Genomic DNA, 13,489 nt, shown 5'->3' with positions numbered 1-13,489 from the left:
TATGAATCGATGAGTGAAAATTCCAAGTTATAAACTTTCAATCGATGGTATTATTTTATATAACGGTTTGTTTCTCCTCTTAAACAGACATATCGTATTTAAATTAAATACCTTCAACCAATGGTAATTTCGGAGGAAACATTTAGCTACTACTATTACAGCCACCATAATAGATATTTGACTTCTAATTACTACGTACATATACGACCACTGGGAGTGTGTGAAGTGTACTACTTTCGAGTGTACATATGAAAAAATTGGAACGATACAGAGAAGATTAGTATGGCCCCTGCGCAAGGATGACACGCACAATCGTGAAGCGTTCCTCTATTTTTTGGGAAATCTCTAATTTTAATAAATTTTACGAAAAAAGTGAAATATTATTAACAGTTCAAACTCTGTTCTATTAAACCAGTTAATTTGACTATTTGTCTGAAAAGTATGAATCGATGAGTGAAAAGTCTAAGTTATAAACTTTCAATCGATGGTATTATTTTATATAACGGTTTGTTTTTCCTCTTAAGCGTTTTAGCAGGGTTAAACCGACATATCGTATTTAAATTAAATACCTTCAACCAATGGTAATTTCGAAGGAAACATTTAGCTACTACTATTACAGCCACCATAATAGATATTTGACTTCAAATTACTACGTACATATACGACCACTGGGAGTGTGTGAAGTGTACTACTTTCGAGTGTACATATGAAAAAATTGGAACTATACAGAGAAGATTAGCGTGGCCCCTGCGCAAGGATGACACGCACAATCGTGAAGCGTTCCTCTATTTTGTGGGAAATCTCTAATTTTAATAAATTTTACGAAAAAAGTGGAATATTACTAACAGTTCAATCTCTGTTCAATTAAACCAGTTATTTGACTATTTGTCTAAAAAGTATGAATCGATGAGTGAAAATTCCAAGTTATAAACTTTCAATCGATGGTATTATTTTATATAACGGTTTGTTTTTCCTCTTAAGCGTTTTAGCAGGGTTAAACCGACATATCGTATTTAAATTAAATACCTTCAACCAATGGTAATTTCGAAGGAAACATTTAGCTACTACTATTACAGCCACCATAATAGATAGTTGACTTCAAATTACTACGTACATATACGACCACTGGGAGTGTGCGAAGTGTACTACTTTCGAATGTACATATGAAAAATTGGAACTATACAGAGAAGATTAGCATGGCCCCTGCGCAAGGATGACACGCACAATCGTGAAGCGTTCTTCTATTTTGTGGGAAATCTCTAATTTTAATAAATTTTACGAAAAAAGTGGAATATTACTAACAGTTCAATCTCCGTTCAATTAAACCAGTTAATTTGACTATTTGTCTAAAAAGTATGAATCGATGAGTGAAAATTCCAAGTTATAAACTTTCAATCGATGGTATTATTTTATATAACGGTTTGTTTCTCCTCTTAAACAGACATATCGTATTTAAATTAAATACCTTCAACCAATGGTAATTTCGGAGGAAACATTTAGCTACTACTATTACAGCCACCATAATAGATATTTGACTTCTAATTACTACGTACATATACGACCACTGGGAGTGTGTGAAGTGTACTACTTTCGAGTGTACATATGAAAAAATTGGAACGATACAGAGAAGATTAGCATGGCCCCTGCGCAAGGATGACACGCACAATCGTGAAGCGTTCCTCTATTTTTTGGGAAATCTCTAATCTTAATAAATTTTTACCAAAAAAGGGAAATATTATTAACATATCAAACTCTGTTCTACTAAACCAGTGAATTTGACTATTTGTCTGAAAAGTATGAATCGATGAGTGAAAAGTCTAAGTTATAAACTTTCAATCAATGGTAATATCATATATATATAACCGTTTGTTTCTCCTCTTAAACAGACATATCGTATTTAAATTAAATACCTTCAACCAATGGTAATTTCTGAAGAAACATTTTGCTACTACTATTACAGCCACCATAATAGATATTTGACTTCTAATTACTACGTACATATACGACCACTGGGAGTGTGTGGAGTGTACTACTTTCGAGTGTAGATATGAAAAAATTTGAGCGATACAGGGAAGATTAGCATGGCCACTGCGCAAGGATGACACGCACAATCGTGTAGCGTTCCTCTGTTTTGTGGGAAATCTCTAATTTCACTCAATTTCAGGAAAAAAGTGGAATATTACTAACAGTTCAATCTCTGTTCAATTAAACCAGTCAATTTGACTATTTGTCTAAAAAGTATGAATCGATGAGTGAAAATTCCAAGTTATAAACTTTCAATCGATGGTAATATCATATATAACGGTTTGTTTCTACTCTTAAACAGACATATCGTATTTAAATTAAATACCTTCAAACAATGGTCATTTCGGAGGAAATATTTTGCTACTACTATTACAGCCACCATATTAGATATTTGACTTCTAATTACTACGTACATATACGACCACTGGGAGTGTGTGTAGTGTACTACTTTCGAGTGTACATATGAAAAAATTTGAGCGATACAGAGAAGATTAGCATGGCCCCTGCGCAAGGATGACACGCACAATCGTGAAGCGTTCCTCTGTTTTGTGGGAAATCTCTAATTTCACTCAATTTCAGGAAAAAAGTGGAATATTACTAACAGTTCAATCTCTGTTCAATTAAACCAGTTAATTTGACTATTTGTCTAAAAAGTATGAATCGATGAGTGAAAATTCCAAGTTATAAACTTTCAATCGATGGTATTATTCTATATAACGGTTTGTTTCTCCTCTTAAGCGTTTTAGCAGGGTTAAACAGACATATCGTATTTAAATTAAATACCTTCAACCAATGGTAATTTCGGAGGAAACATTTAGCTACTACTATTACAGCCACCATGATAGATATTTGACTTCAAATTACTACGTACATATACGACCACTGGGAGTGTGTGAAGTGTACTACTTTCGAGTGTACATATGAAAAAATTGGAAAGATACAGAGAAGATTAGCATGGCCCCTGCGCAAGGATGACACGCACAATCGTGAAGCGTTCCTCTATTTTGTGGGAAATCTCTAATTTTAATAAATTTTACGAAAAAAGTGGAATATTACTAACGGTTCAATCTCTGTTCAATTAAACCAGTTAATTTGACTATTTGTCTAAAAAGTATGAATCGATGAGTGAAAATTCCAAGTTATAAACTTTCAATCGATGGTATTATTTTATATAACGGTTTGTTTCTCCTCTTAAACAGACATATCGTATTTAAATTAAATACCTTCAACCAATGGTAATTTCGGAGGAAACATTTAGCTACTACTATTACAGCCACCATAATAGATATTTGACTTCTAATTACTACGTACATATACGACCACTGGGAGTGTGTGAAGTGTACTACTTTCGAGTGTACATATGAAAAAATTTGAGCGATACAGAGAAAATTAGCATGGCCCCTGCGCAAGGATGACACGCACAATCGTGAAGCGTTCCTGTGTTTTGTGGGAAATCTCTAATTTCACTCAATTTCAGGAAAAAAGTGGAATATTACTAACAGTTCAATCTCTGTTCAATTAAACCAGTTAATTTGACTATTTGTCTAAAAAGTATGAATCGATGGGTGAAAATTCCAAGTTATAAACTTTCAATCGATGGTATTATTTTATATAACGGTTTGTTTCTCCTCTTAAGCGTTTTAGCAGGGTTAAACAGACATATCGTATTTAAATTAAATACCTTTAACCAATGGTAATTTCGGAGGAAACATTTAGCTACTACTATCACAGCCACCATAATATATATTTGACTTCAAATTACTACGTACATATACGACCACTGGGAGTGTGTGTAGTGTACTACTTTCGAGTGTACATATGAAAAAATGTGAGCCATACAGAGAAAATTAGCATGGCCCCTGCGCAAGGATGACACGCACATTCGTGAAGCGTTCCTCTGTTTTGTGGGAAATCTCTAATTTCACTCAATTTCAGGAAAAAAAGTGGAATATTACTAACAGATCAATCTCTGTTCAATTAAACCAGTTAATTTGACTATTTGTCTAAAAAGTATGAATCGATGAGTGAAAATTCCAAGTTATAAACTTTCAATCGATGGTATTATTTTATATAACGGTTTGTTTCTCCTCTTAAACAGACATATCGTATTTAAATTAAATACCTTCAACCAATGGTAATTTCGGAGGAAACATTTAGCTACTACTATTACAGCCACCATAATAGATATTTGACTTCTAATTACTACGTACATATACGACCACTGGGAGTGTGTGAAGTGTACTACTTTCGAGTGTACATATGAAAAAATTGGAACGATACAGAGAAGATTAGCATGGCCCCTGCGCAAGGATGACACGCACAATCGTGAAGCGTTCCTCTATTTTTTGGGAAATCTCTAATTTTAATAAATTTTACGAAAAAAGTGAAATATTATTAACAGTTCAAACTCTGTTCTATTAAACCAGTTAATTTGACTATTTGTCTGAAAAGTATGAATCGATGAGTGAAAAGTCTAAGTTATAAACTTCCAATCAATGGTAATATCATATATATATATAACCGTTTGTTTCTCCTCTTAAACAGACATATCGTATTTAAATTAAATACCTTCAACCAATGGTAATTTCGGAGGAAACATTTAGATACTACTATTACAGCAACCATAATAGATATTTGACTTCTAATTACTACGTACATATACGACCACTGGGAGTGTGAAGTGTACTACTTTCGAGTGTACATATGAAAAAATGTGAGCCATACAGAGAAAATTAGCATGGCCCCTGCGCAAGGATGACACGCACATTCGTGAAGCGTTCCTCTGTTTTGTGGGAAATCTCTAATTTCACTCAATTTCAGGAAAAAAGTGGAATATTACTAACAGTTCAATCTCTGTTCAATTAAACCAGTTAATTTGACTATTTGTCTAAAAAGTATGAATCGATGGGTGAAAATTCCAAGTTATAAACTTTCAATCGATGGTATTATTTTATATAACGGTTTGTTTTTCCTCTTAAGCGTTTTAGCAGGGTTAAACCGACATATCGTATTTAAATTAAATACCTTCAACCAATGGTAATTTCGAAGGAAACATTTAGCTACTACTATTACAGCCACCATAATAGATATTTGACTTCAAATTACTACGTACATATACGACCACTGGGAGTGTGTGAAGTGTACTACTTTCGAGTGTACATATGAAAACATTGGAACTATACAGAGAAGATTAGCATGGCCCCTGCGCAAGGATGACACGCACAATCGTGAAGCGTTCCTCTATTTTGTGGGAAATCTCTAATTTTAATAAATTTTACGAAAAAAGTGGAATATTACTAACAGTTCAATCTCTGTTCAATTAAATCAGTTATTTGACTATTTGTCTAAAAAGTATGAATCGATGAGTGAAAATTCCAAGTTATAAACTTTCAATCGATGGTATTATTTTATATAACGGTTTGTTTTTCCTCTTAAGCGTTTTAGCAGGGTTAAACCGACATATCGTATTTAAATTAAATACCTTCAACCAATGGTAATTTCTGAGGAAACATTTAGCTACTACTATTACAGCCACCATAATAGATATTTGACTTCAAATTACTACGTACATATACGACCACTGGGAGTGTGTGAAGTGTACTACTTTCGAGTGTACATATGAAAAAATTGGAACTATACAGAGAAGATTAGCATGGCCCCTGCGCAAGGATGACACGCACAATCGTGAAGCGTTCCTCTATTTTGTGGGAAATCTCTAATTTTAATAAATTTTACGAAAAAAGTGGAATATTACTAACAGTTCAATCTCTGTTCAATTAAACCAGTTAATTTGACTATTTGTCTAAAAAGTATGAATCGATGAGTGAAAATTCCAAGTTATAAACTTTCAATCGATGGTATTATTTTATATAACGGTTTGTTTCTCCTCTTAAACAGACATATCGTATATAAATTAAATACCTTCAACCAATGGTAATTTCGGAGGAAACATTTAGCTACTACTATTACAGCCACCATAATAGATATTTGACTTCTAATTACTACGTAAATATACGACCACTGGGAGTGTGTGAAGTGTACTACTTTCGAGTGTACATATGAAAAAATTGGAACGATACAGAGAAGATTAGCATGGCCCCTGCGCAAGGATGACACGCACAATCGTGAAGCGTTCCTCTATTTTTTGGGAAATCTCTAATTTTAATAAATTTTACGAAAAAAGTGAAATATTATTAACAGTTCAAACTCCGTTCTATTAAACCAGTTAATTTGACTATTTGTCTGAAAAGTATGAATCGATGAGTGAAAAGTCTAAGTTATAAACTTCCAATCAATGGTAATATCATATATATATAACCGTTTGTTTCTCCTCTTAAACAGACATATCGTATTTAAATTAAATACCTTCAACCAATGGTAATTTCTGAGGAAACATTTTGCTACTACTATTACAGCCACCATAATAGATATTTGACTTCTAATTACTACGTACATATACGACCACTGGGAGTGTGTGGAGTGTACTACTTTCGAGTGTACATATGAAAAAATTTGAGCGATACAGAGAAGATTAGCATGGCCCCTGCGCAAGGATGACACGCACAATCGTGTAGCGTTCCTCTGTTTTGTGGGAAATCTCTAATTTCACTCAATTTCAGGAAAAAAGTGGAATATTACTAACAGTTCAATCTCTGTTCAATTAAACCAGTTAATTTGACTATTTGTCTAAAAAGTATGAATCGATGAGTGAAAATTCCAAGTTATAAACTTTCAATCGATGGTAATATCATATATAACGGTTTGTTTCTACTCTTAAACAGACATATCGTATTTAAATTAAATACCTTCAACCAATGGTCATTTCGGAGGAAATATTTTGCTACTACTATTACAGCCACCATATTAGATATTTGACTTCTAATTACTACGTACATATACGACCACTGGGAGTGTGTGAAGTGTACTACTTTCGAGTGTACATATGAAAAAATTTGAGCGATACAGAGAAAATTAGCATGGCCCCTGCGCAAGGATGACACGCACAATCGTGAAGCGTTCCTCTGTTTTGTGGGAAATCTCTAATTTCACTCAATTTCAGGAAAAAAGTGGAATATTACTAACAGTTCAATCTCTGTTCAATTAAACCAGTTAATTTGACTATTTGTCTAAAAAGTATGAATCGATGGGTGAAAATTCCAAGTTATAAACTTTCAATCGATGGTATTATTTTATATAACGGTTTGTTTTTCCTCTTAAGCGTTTTAGCAGGGTTAAACCGACATATCGTATTTAAATTAAATACCTTCAACCAATGGTAATTTCGAAGAAAACATTTAGCTACTACTATTACAGCCACCATAATAGATATTTGACTTCAAATTACTACGTACATATACGACCACTGGGAGTGTGTGAAGTGTACTACTTTCGAGTGTACATATGAAAACATTGGAACTATACAGAGAAGATTAGCATGGCCCCTGCGCAAGGATGACACGCACAATCGTGAAGCGTTCCTCTATTTTGTGGGAAATCTCTAATTTTAATAAATTTTACGAAAAAAGTGGAATATTACTAACAGTTCAATCTCTGTTCAATTAAACCAGTTATTTGACTATTTGTCTAAAAAGTATGAATCGATGAGTGAAAATTCCAAGTTATAAACTTTCAATCGATGGTATTATTTTATATAACGGTTTGTTTTTCCTCTTAAGCGTTTTAGCAGGGTTAAACCGACATATCGTATTTAAATTAAATACCTTCAACCAATGGTAATTTCGAAGGAAACATTTTGCTACTACTATTACAGCCACCATAATAGATATTTGACTTCAAATTACTACGTACATATACGACCACTGGGAGTGTGTGAAGTGTACTACTTTCGAGTGTACATATGAAAAAATTGGAACTATACAGAGAAGATTAGCATGGCCCCTGCGCAAGGATGACACGCACAATCGTGAAGCGTTCATCTATTTTGTGGGAAATCTCTAATTTTAATAAATTTTACGAAAAAAGTGGAATATTACTAACAGTTCAATCTCTGTTCAATTAAACCAGTTAATTTGACTATTTGTCTAAAAAGTATGAATCGATGAGTGAAAATTCCAAGTTATAAACTTTCAATCGATGGTATTATTTTATATAACGGTTTGTTTCTCCTCTTAAACAGACATATCGTATTTAAATTAAATACCTTCAACCAATGGTAATTTCGGAGGGAACATTTAGCTACTACTATTACAGCCACCATAATAGATATTTGACTTCTAATTACTACGTAAATATACGACCACTGGGAGTGTGTGAAGTGTACTACTTTCGAGTGTACATATGAAAAAATTGGAACGATACAGAGAAGATTAGCATGGCCCCTGCGCAAGGATGACACGCACAATCGTGAAGCGTTCCTCTATTTTTTGGGAAATCTCTAATTTTAATAAATTTTACGAAAAAAGTGAAATATTATTAACAGTTCAAACTCCGTTCTATTAAACCAGTTAATTTGACTATTTGTCTGAAAAGTATGAATCGATGAGTGAAAAGTCTAAGTTATAAACTTCCAATCAATGGTAATATCATATATATATAACCGTTTGTTTCTCCTCTTAAACAGACATATCGTATTTAAATTAAATACCTTCAACCAATGGTAATTTCTGAGGAAACATTTTGCTACTACTATTACAGCCACCATAATAGATATTTGACTTCTAATTACTACGTACATATACGACCACTGGGAGTGTGTGGAGTGTACTACTTTCGAGTGTACATATGAAAAAATTTGAGCGATACAGAGAAGATTAGCATGGCCCCTGCGCAAGGATGACACGCACAATCGTGTAGCGTTCCTCTGTTTTGTGGGAAATCTCTAATTTCACTCAATTTCAGGAAAAAAGTGGAATATTACTAACAGTTCAATCTCTGTTCAATTAAACCAGTTAATTTGACTATTTGTCTAAAAAGTATGAATCGATGAGTGAAAATTCCAAGTTATAAACTTTCAATCGATGGTAATATCATATATAACGGTTTGTTTCTACTCTTAAACAGACATATCGTATTTAAATTAAATACCTTCAACCAATGGTCATTTCGGAGGAAATATTTTGCTACTACTATTACAGCCACCATATTAGATATTTGACTTCTAATTACTACGTACATATACGACCACTGGGAGTGTGTGAAGTGTACTACTTTCGAGTGTACATATGAAAAAATTTGAGCGATACAGAGAAAATTAGCATGGCCCCTGCGCAAGGATGACGCGCACAATCGTGAAGCGTTCCTCTGTTTTGTGGGAAATCTCTAATTTCACTCAATTTCAGGAAAAAAGTGGAATATTACTAACAGTTCAATCTCTGTTCAATTAAACCATTTAATTTGACTATTTGTCTAAAAAGTATGAATCGATGGGTGAAAATTCCAAGTTATAAACTTTCAATCGATGGTATTATTTTATATAACGGTTTGTTTCTCCTCTTAAGCGTTTTAGCAGGGTTAAACCGACATATCGTATTTAAATTAAATACCTTCAACCAATGGTAATTTCGAAGGAAACATTTAGCTACTACTATTACAGCCACCATAATAGATATTTGACTTCAAATTACTACGTACATATACGACCACTGGGAGTGTGTGAAGTGTACTACTTTCGAGTGTACATATGAAAACATTGGAACTATACAGAGAAGATTAGCATGGCCCCTGCGCAAGGATGACACGCACAATCGTGAAGCGTTCCTCTATTTTGTGGGAAATCTCTAATTTTAATAAATTTTACGAAAAAAGTGAAATATTATTAACAGTTCAAACTCTGTTCTATTAAACCAGTTAATTTGACTATTTGTCTGAAAAGTATGAATCGATGAGTGAAAAGTCTAAGTTATAAACTTCCAATCAATGGTAATATCATATATATATAACCGTTTGTTTCTCCTCTTAAACAGACATATCGTATTTAAATTAAATACCTTCAACCAATGGTAATTTCGGAGGAAACATTTAGATACTACTATTACAGCAACCATAATAGATATTTGACTTCTAATTACTACGTACATATACGACCACTGGGAGTGTGAAGTGTACTACTTTCGAGTGTACATATGAAAAAATGTGAGCCATACAGAGAAAATTAGCATGGCCCCTGCGCAAGGATGACACGCACATTCGTGAAGCGTTCCTCTGTTTTGTGGGAAATCTCTAAGTTCACTCAATTTCAGGAAAAAAGTGGAATATTACTAACAGTTCAATCTCTGTTCAATTAAACCAGTTAATTTGACTATTTGTCTAAAAAGTATGAATCGATGGTTGAAAATTCCAAGTTATAAACTTTCAATCGATGGTATTATTTTATATAACGGTTTGTTTTTCCTCTTAAGCGTTTTAGCAGGGTTAAACCGACATATCGTATTTAAATTAAATACCTTCAACCAATGGTAATTTCGAAGGAAACATTTAGCTACTACTATTACAGCCACCATAATAGATATTTGACTTCAAATTACTACGTACATATACGACCACTGGGAGTGTGTGAAGTGTACTACTTTCGAGTGTACATATGAAAACATTGGAACTATACAGAGAAGATTAGCATGGCCCCTGCGCAAGGATGACACGCACAATCGTGAAGCGTTCCTCTATTTTGTGGGAAATCTCTAATTTTAATAAATTTTACGAAAAAAGTGGAATATTACTAACAGTTCAATCTCTGTTCAATTAAACCAGTTATTTGACTATTTGTCTAAAAAGTATGGATCGATGAGTGAAAATTCCAAGTTATAAACTTTCAATCGATGGTATTATTTTATATAACGGTTTGTTTTTCCTCTTAAGCGTTTTAGCAGGGTTAAACCGACATATCGTATTTAAATTAAATACCTTCAACCAATGGTAATTTCGAAGGAAACATTTAGCTACTACTATTACAGCCACCATAATAGATATTTGACTTCAAATTACTACGTACATATACGACCACTGGGAGTGTGTGAAGTGTACTACTTTCGAGTGTACATATGAAAAAATTGGAACTATACAGAGAAGATTAGCATGGCCCCTGCGCAAGGATGACACGCACAATCGTGAAGCGTTCCTCTTTTTTGTGGGAAATCTCTAATTTTAATAAATTTTACGAAAAAAGTGGAATATTACTAACAGTTCAATCTCTGTTCAATTAAACCAGTTAATTTGACTATTTGTCTAAAAAGTATGAATCGATGAGTGAAAATTCCAAGTTATAAACTTTCAATCGATGGTATTATTTTATATAACGGTTTGTTTCTCCTCTTAAACAGACATATCGTATTTAAATTAAATACCTTCAACCAATGGTAATTTCGGAGGAAACATTTAGCTACTACTATTACAGCCACCATAATAGATATTTGACTTCTAATTACTACGTACATATACGACCACTGGGAGTGTGTGAAGTGTACTACTTTCGAGTGTACATATGAAAAAATTGGAACGATACAGAGAAGATTAGCATGGCCCCTGCGCAAGGATGACACGCACAGTCGTGAAGCGTTCCTCTATTTTTTGGGAAATCTCTAATTTTAATAAATTTTACGAAAAAAGTGAAATATTATTAACAGTTCAAACTCTGTTCTATTAAACCAGTTAATTTGACTATTTGTCTGAAAAGTATGAATCGATGAGTGAAAAGTCTAAGTTATAAACTTCCAATCAATGGTAATATCATATATATATAACCGTTTGTTTCTCCTCTTAAACAGACATATCGTATTTAAATTAAATACCTTCAACCAATGGTAATTTCTGAGGAAACTTTTTGCTACTACTATTACAGCCACCATAATAGATATTTGACTTCTAATTACTACGTACATATACGACCACTGGGAGTGTGTCGAGTGTACTACTTTCGAGTGTACATATGAAAAAATTTGAGCGATACAGAGAAGATTAGCATGGCCCCTGCGCAAGCATGACACGCACAATCGTGTAGCGTTCCTCTGTTTTGTGGGAAATCTCTAATTTCACTCAATTTCAGGAAAAAAGTGGAATATTACTAACAGTTCAATCTCCGTTCAATTAAACCAGTTACTTTGACTATTTGTCTAAAAAGTATGAATCGATGAGTGAAAATTCCAAGGTATAAACTTTCAATCGATGGTATTATTTTATATAACGGTTTGTTTTTCCTCTTAAGCGTTTTAGCAGGGTTAAACCGACATATCGTATTTAAATTAAATACCTTCAACCAATGGTAATTTCGAAGGAAACATTTAGCTACTACTATTACAGCCACCATAATAGATATTTGACTTCAAATTACTACGTACATATACGACCACTGGGAGTGTGTGAAGTGTACTACTTTCGAGTGTACATATGAAAAAATTGGAACTATACAGAGAAGATTAGCATGGCCCCTGCGCAAGGATGACACGCACAATCATGAAGCGTTCCTCTATTTTGTGGGAAATCTCTAATTTTAATAAATTTTACGAAAAAAGTGGAATATTACTAACAGTTCAATCTCTGTTCAATTAAACCAGTTAATTTGACTATTTGTCAAAAAAGTATGAATCGATGAGTGAAAATTCCAAGTTATAAACTTTCAATCGATGGTATTATTTTATATAACGGTTTGTTTCTCCTCTTAAACAGACATATCGTATTTAAATTAAATACCTTCAACCAATGGTAATTTCGGAGGAAACATTTAGCTACTACTATTACAGCCACCATAATAGATATTTGACTTCTAATTACTACGTACATATACGACCACTGGGAGTGTGTGAAGTGTACTACTTTCGAGTGTACATATGAAAAAATTGGAACGATACAGAGAAGATTAGCATGGCCCCTGCGCAAGGATGACACGCACAATCGTGAAGCGTTCCTCTATTTTTTGGGAAATCTCTAATTTTAATAAATTTTACGAAAAAAGTGAAATATTATTAACAGTTCAAACTCTGTTCTATTAAACCAGTTAATTTGACTATTTGTCTGAAAAGTATGAATCGATGAGTGAAAAGTCTAAGTTATAAACTTCCAATCAATGGTAATATCATATATATATAACCGTTTGTTTCTCCTCTTAAACAGACATATCGTATTTAAATTAAATATCTTCAACCAATGGTAATTTTGGAGGAAACATTTAGTTACTACTATTACAGCCACCATAATAGATATTTGACTTCTAATTACTACGTACATATACGACCACTGGGAGTGTGTGAAGTGTACTACTTTCGAGTGTACATATGAAAAAATTTGAGCGATACAGAGAAAATTAGCATGGCCCCTGCGCAAGGATGACACGCACAATCGTGAAGCGTTCCTCTACTTTGTGGGAAATCTCTAATTTCACTCAATTTCAGGAAAAAAGTGGAATATTACTAACAGTTCAATCTCTGTTCAATTAAACCAGTTAATTTGACTATTTGTCTAAAAAGTATGAATCGATGAGTGAAAATTCCAAGTTATAAACTTTCAATCGATGGTA

General features: G+C 33.3%; 30 non-coding genes across 30 annotated transcripts; all 30 read left to right on the top strand.

Moving 5' to 3' along the window:
• Positions 1–227: 227 nt before the first annotated feature.
• Positions 228–334, top strand: LOC144429625 (U6 spliceosomal RNA). Its single transcript, XR_013478922.1, has one exon. It is a non-coding gene; the product is annotated as a U6 spliceosomal RNA (small nuclear RNA).
• A 351-nt stretch (positions 335–685) lies between these two features.
• On the top strand, positions 686–792 carry LOC144429664 (U6 spliceosomal RNA). The gene has a single exon (XR_013478963.1). It is a non-coding gene; the product is annotated as a U6 spliceosomal RNA (small nuclear RNA).
• Positions 793–1,142: 350 nt separating this feature from the next.
• LOC144429681 (U6 spliceosomal RNA) lies at positions 1,143–1,248 on the top strand. The gene has a single exon (XR_013478974.1). It is a non-coding gene; the product is annotated as a U6 spliceosomal RNA (small nuclear RNA).
• A 333-nt stretch (positions 1,249–1,581) lies between these two features.
• Positions 1,582–1,688, top strand: LOC144430072 (U6 spliceosomal RNA). Its single transcript, XR_013479323.1, has one exon. It is a non-coding gene; the product is annotated as a U6 spliceosomal RNA (small nuclear RNA).
• A 341-nt stretch (positions 1,689–2,029) lies between these two features.
• LOC144430368 (U6 spliceosomal RNA) lies at positions 2,030–2,133 on the top strand. Its single transcript, XR_013479494.1, has one exon. It is a non-coding gene; the product is annotated as a U6 spliceosomal RNA (small nuclear RNA).
• A 333-nt stretch (positions 2,134–2,466) lies between these two features.
• Positions 2,467–2,573, top strand: LOC144429700 (U6 spliceosomal RNA). Its single transcript, XR_013479006.1, has one exon. It is a non-coding gene; the product is annotated as a U6 spliceosomal RNA (small nuclear RNA).
• A 351-nt stretch (positions 2,574–2,924) lies between these two features.
• LOC144429585 (U6 spliceosomal RNA) lies at positions 2,925–3,031 on the top strand. The gene has a single exon (XR_013478882.1). It is a non-coding gene; the product is annotated as a U6 spliceosomal RNA (small nuclear RNA).
• A 333-nt stretch (positions 3,032–3,364) lies between these two features.
• On the top strand, positions 3,365–3,471 carry LOC144429921 (U6 spliceosomal RNA). The gene has a single exon (XR_013479175.1). It is a non-coding gene; the product is annotated as a U6 spliceosomal RNA (small nuclear RNA).
• Positions 3,472–3,822: 351 nt separating this feature from the next.
• LOC144430298 (U6 spliceosomal RNA) lies at positions 3,823–3,929 on the top strand. Its single transcript, XR_013479439.1, has one exon. It is a non-coding gene; the product is annotated as a U6 spliceosomal RNA (small nuclear RNA).
• A 334-nt stretch (positions 3,930–4,263) lies between these two features.
• LOC144429981 (U6 spliceosomal RNA) lies at positions 4,264–4,370 on the top strand. The gene has a single exon (XR_013479218.1). It is a non-coding gene; the product is annotated as a U6 spliceosomal RNA (small nuclear RNA).
• A 337-nt stretch (positions 4,371–4,707) lies between these two features.
• LOC144430337 (U6 spliceosomal RNA) lies at positions 4,708–4,814 on the top strand. The gene has a single exon (XR_013479465.1). It is a non-coding gene; the product is annotated as a U6 spliceosomal RNA (small nuclear RNA).
• A 351-nt stretch (positions 4,815–5,165) lies between these two features.
• Positions 5,166–5,272, top strand: LOC144429622 (U6 spliceosomal RNA). The gene has a single exon (XR_013478919.1). It is a non-coding gene; the product is annotated as a U6 spliceosomal RNA (small nuclear RNA).
• Positions 5,273–5,622: 350 nt separating this feature from the next.
• LOC144429562 (U6 spliceosomal RNA) lies at positions 5,623–5,729 on the top strand. Its single transcript, XR_013478849.1, has one exon. It is a non-coding gene; the product is annotated as a U6 spliceosomal RNA (small nuclear RNA).
• Positions 5,730–6,062: 333 nt separating this feature from the next.
• Positions 6,063–6,169, top strand: LOC144429954 (U6 spliceosomal RNA). The gene has a single exon (XR_013479198.1). It is a non-coding gene; the product is annotated as a U6 spliceosomal RNA (small nuclear RNA).
• Positions 6,170–6,506: 337 nt separating this feature from the next.
• LOC144429897 (U6 spliceosomal RNA) lies at positions 6,507–6,613 on the top strand. The gene has a single exon (XR_013479149.1). It is a non-coding gene; the product is annotated as a U6 spliceosomal RNA (small nuclear RNA).
• A 333-nt stretch (positions 6,614–6,946) lies between these two features.
• LOC144429903 (U6 spliceosomal RNA) lies at positions 6,947–7,053 on the top strand. The gene has a single exon (XR_013479159.1). It is a non-coding gene; the product is annotated as a U6 spliceosomal RNA (small nuclear RNA).
• A 351-nt stretch (positions 7,054–7,404) lies between these two features.
• LOC144429620 (U6 spliceosomal RNA) lies at positions 7,405–7,511 on the top strand. The gene has a single exon (XR_013478916.1). It is a non-coding gene; the product is annotated as a U6 spliceosomal RNA (small nuclear RNA).
• A 350-nt stretch (positions 7,512–7,861) lies between these two features.
• LOC144429584 (U6 spliceosomal RNA) lies at positions 7,862–7,968 on the top strand. Its single transcript, XR_013478881.1, has one exon. It is a non-coding gene; the product is annotated as a U6 spliceosomal RNA (small nuclear RNA).
• A 333-nt stretch (positions 7,969–8,301) lies between these two features.
• Positions 8,302–8,408, top strand: LOC144429923 (U6 spliceosomal RNA). The gene has a single exon (XR_013479177.1). It is a non-coding gene; the product is annotated as a U6 spliceosomal RNA (small nuclear RNA).
• A 337-nt stretch (positions 8,409–8,745) lies between these two features.
• Positions 8,746–8,852, top strand: LOC144429895 (U6 spliceosomal RNA). The gene has a single exon (XR_013479147.1). It is a non-coding gene; the product is annotated as a U6 spliceosomal RNA (small nuclear RNA).
• A 333-nt stretch (positions 8,853–9,185) lies between these two features.
• On the top strand, positions 9,186–9,292 carry LOC144430018 (U6 spliceosomal RNA). The gene has a single exon (XR_013479269.1). It is a non-coding gene; the product is annotated as a U6 spliceosomal RNA (small nuclear RNA).
• A 351-nt stretch (positions 9,293–9,643) lies between these two features.
• On the top strand, positions 9,644–9,750 carry LOC144429618 (U6 spliceosomal RNA). Its single transcript, XR_013478915.1, has one exon. It is a non-coding gene; the product is annotated as a U6 spliceosomal RNA (small nuclear RNA).
• A 335-nt stretch (positions 9,751–10,085) lies between these two features.
• Positions 10,086–10,192, top strand: LOC144430331 (U6 spliceosomal RNA). The gene has a single exon (XR_013479463.1). It is a non-coding gene; the product is annotated as a U6 spliceosomal RNA (small nuclear RNA).
• A 351-nt stretch (positions 10,193–10,543) lies between these two features.
• On the top strand, positions 10,544–10,650 carry LOC144429617 (U6 spliceosomal RNA). The gene has a single exon (XR_013478911.1). It is a non-coding gene; the product is annotated as a U6 spliceosomal RNA (small nuclear RNA).
• Positions 10,651–11,000: 350 nt separating this feature from the next.
• LOC144429809 (U6 spliceosomal RNA) lies at positions 11,001–11,107 on the top strand. Its single transcript, XR_013479086.1, has one exon. It is a non-coding gene; the product is annotated as a U6 spliceosomal RNA (small nuclear RNA).
• A 333-nt stretch (positions 11,108–11,440) lies between these two features.
• Positions 11,441–11,547, top strand: LOC144429579 (U6 spliceosomal RNA). The gene has a single exon (XR_013478878.1). It is a non-coding gene; the product is annotated as a U6 spliceosomal RNA (small nuclear RNA).
• A 337-nt stretch (positions 11,548–11,884) lies between these two features.
• LOC144430161 (U6 spliceosomal RNA) lies at positions 11,885–11,991 on the top strand. Its single transcript, XR_013479354.1, has one exon. It is a non-coding gene; the product is annotated as a U6 spliceosomal RNA (small nuclear RNA).
• Positions 11,992–12,342: 351 nt separating this feature from the next.
• Positions 12,343–12,449, top strand: LOC144429575 (U6 spliceosomal RNA). Its single transcript, XR_013478873.1, has one exon. It is a non-coding gene; the product is annotated as a U6 spliceosomal RNA (small nuclear RNA).
• A 333-nt stretch (positions 12,450–12,782) lies between these two features.
• On the top strand, positions 12,783–12,889 carry LOC144429902 (U6 spliceosomal RNA). Its single transcript, XR_013479158.1, has one exon. It is a non-coding gene; the product is annotated as a U6 spliceosomal RNA (small nuclear RNA).
• A 337-nt stretch (positions 12,890–13,226) lies between these two features.
• On the top strand, positions 13,227–13,333 carry LOC144429977 (U6 spliceosomal RNA). The gene has a single exon (XR_013479215.1). It is a non-coding gene; the product is annotated as a U6 spliceosomal RNA (small nuclear RNA).
• Positions 13,334–13,489: the final 156 nt, after the last annotated feature.

The sequence above is a fragment of the Styela clava genome, chromosome 1 (genome assembly GCF_964204865.1).
Source record: "Styela clava chromosome 1, kaStyClav1.hap1.2, whole genome shotgun sequence".
NCBI classification, from domain to species: Eukaryota; Metazoa; Chordata; class Ascidiacea; order Stolidobranchia; family Styelidae; genus Styela; species Styela clava.
This window is presented reverse-complemented; position numbering and strand designations above follow the sequence as displayed.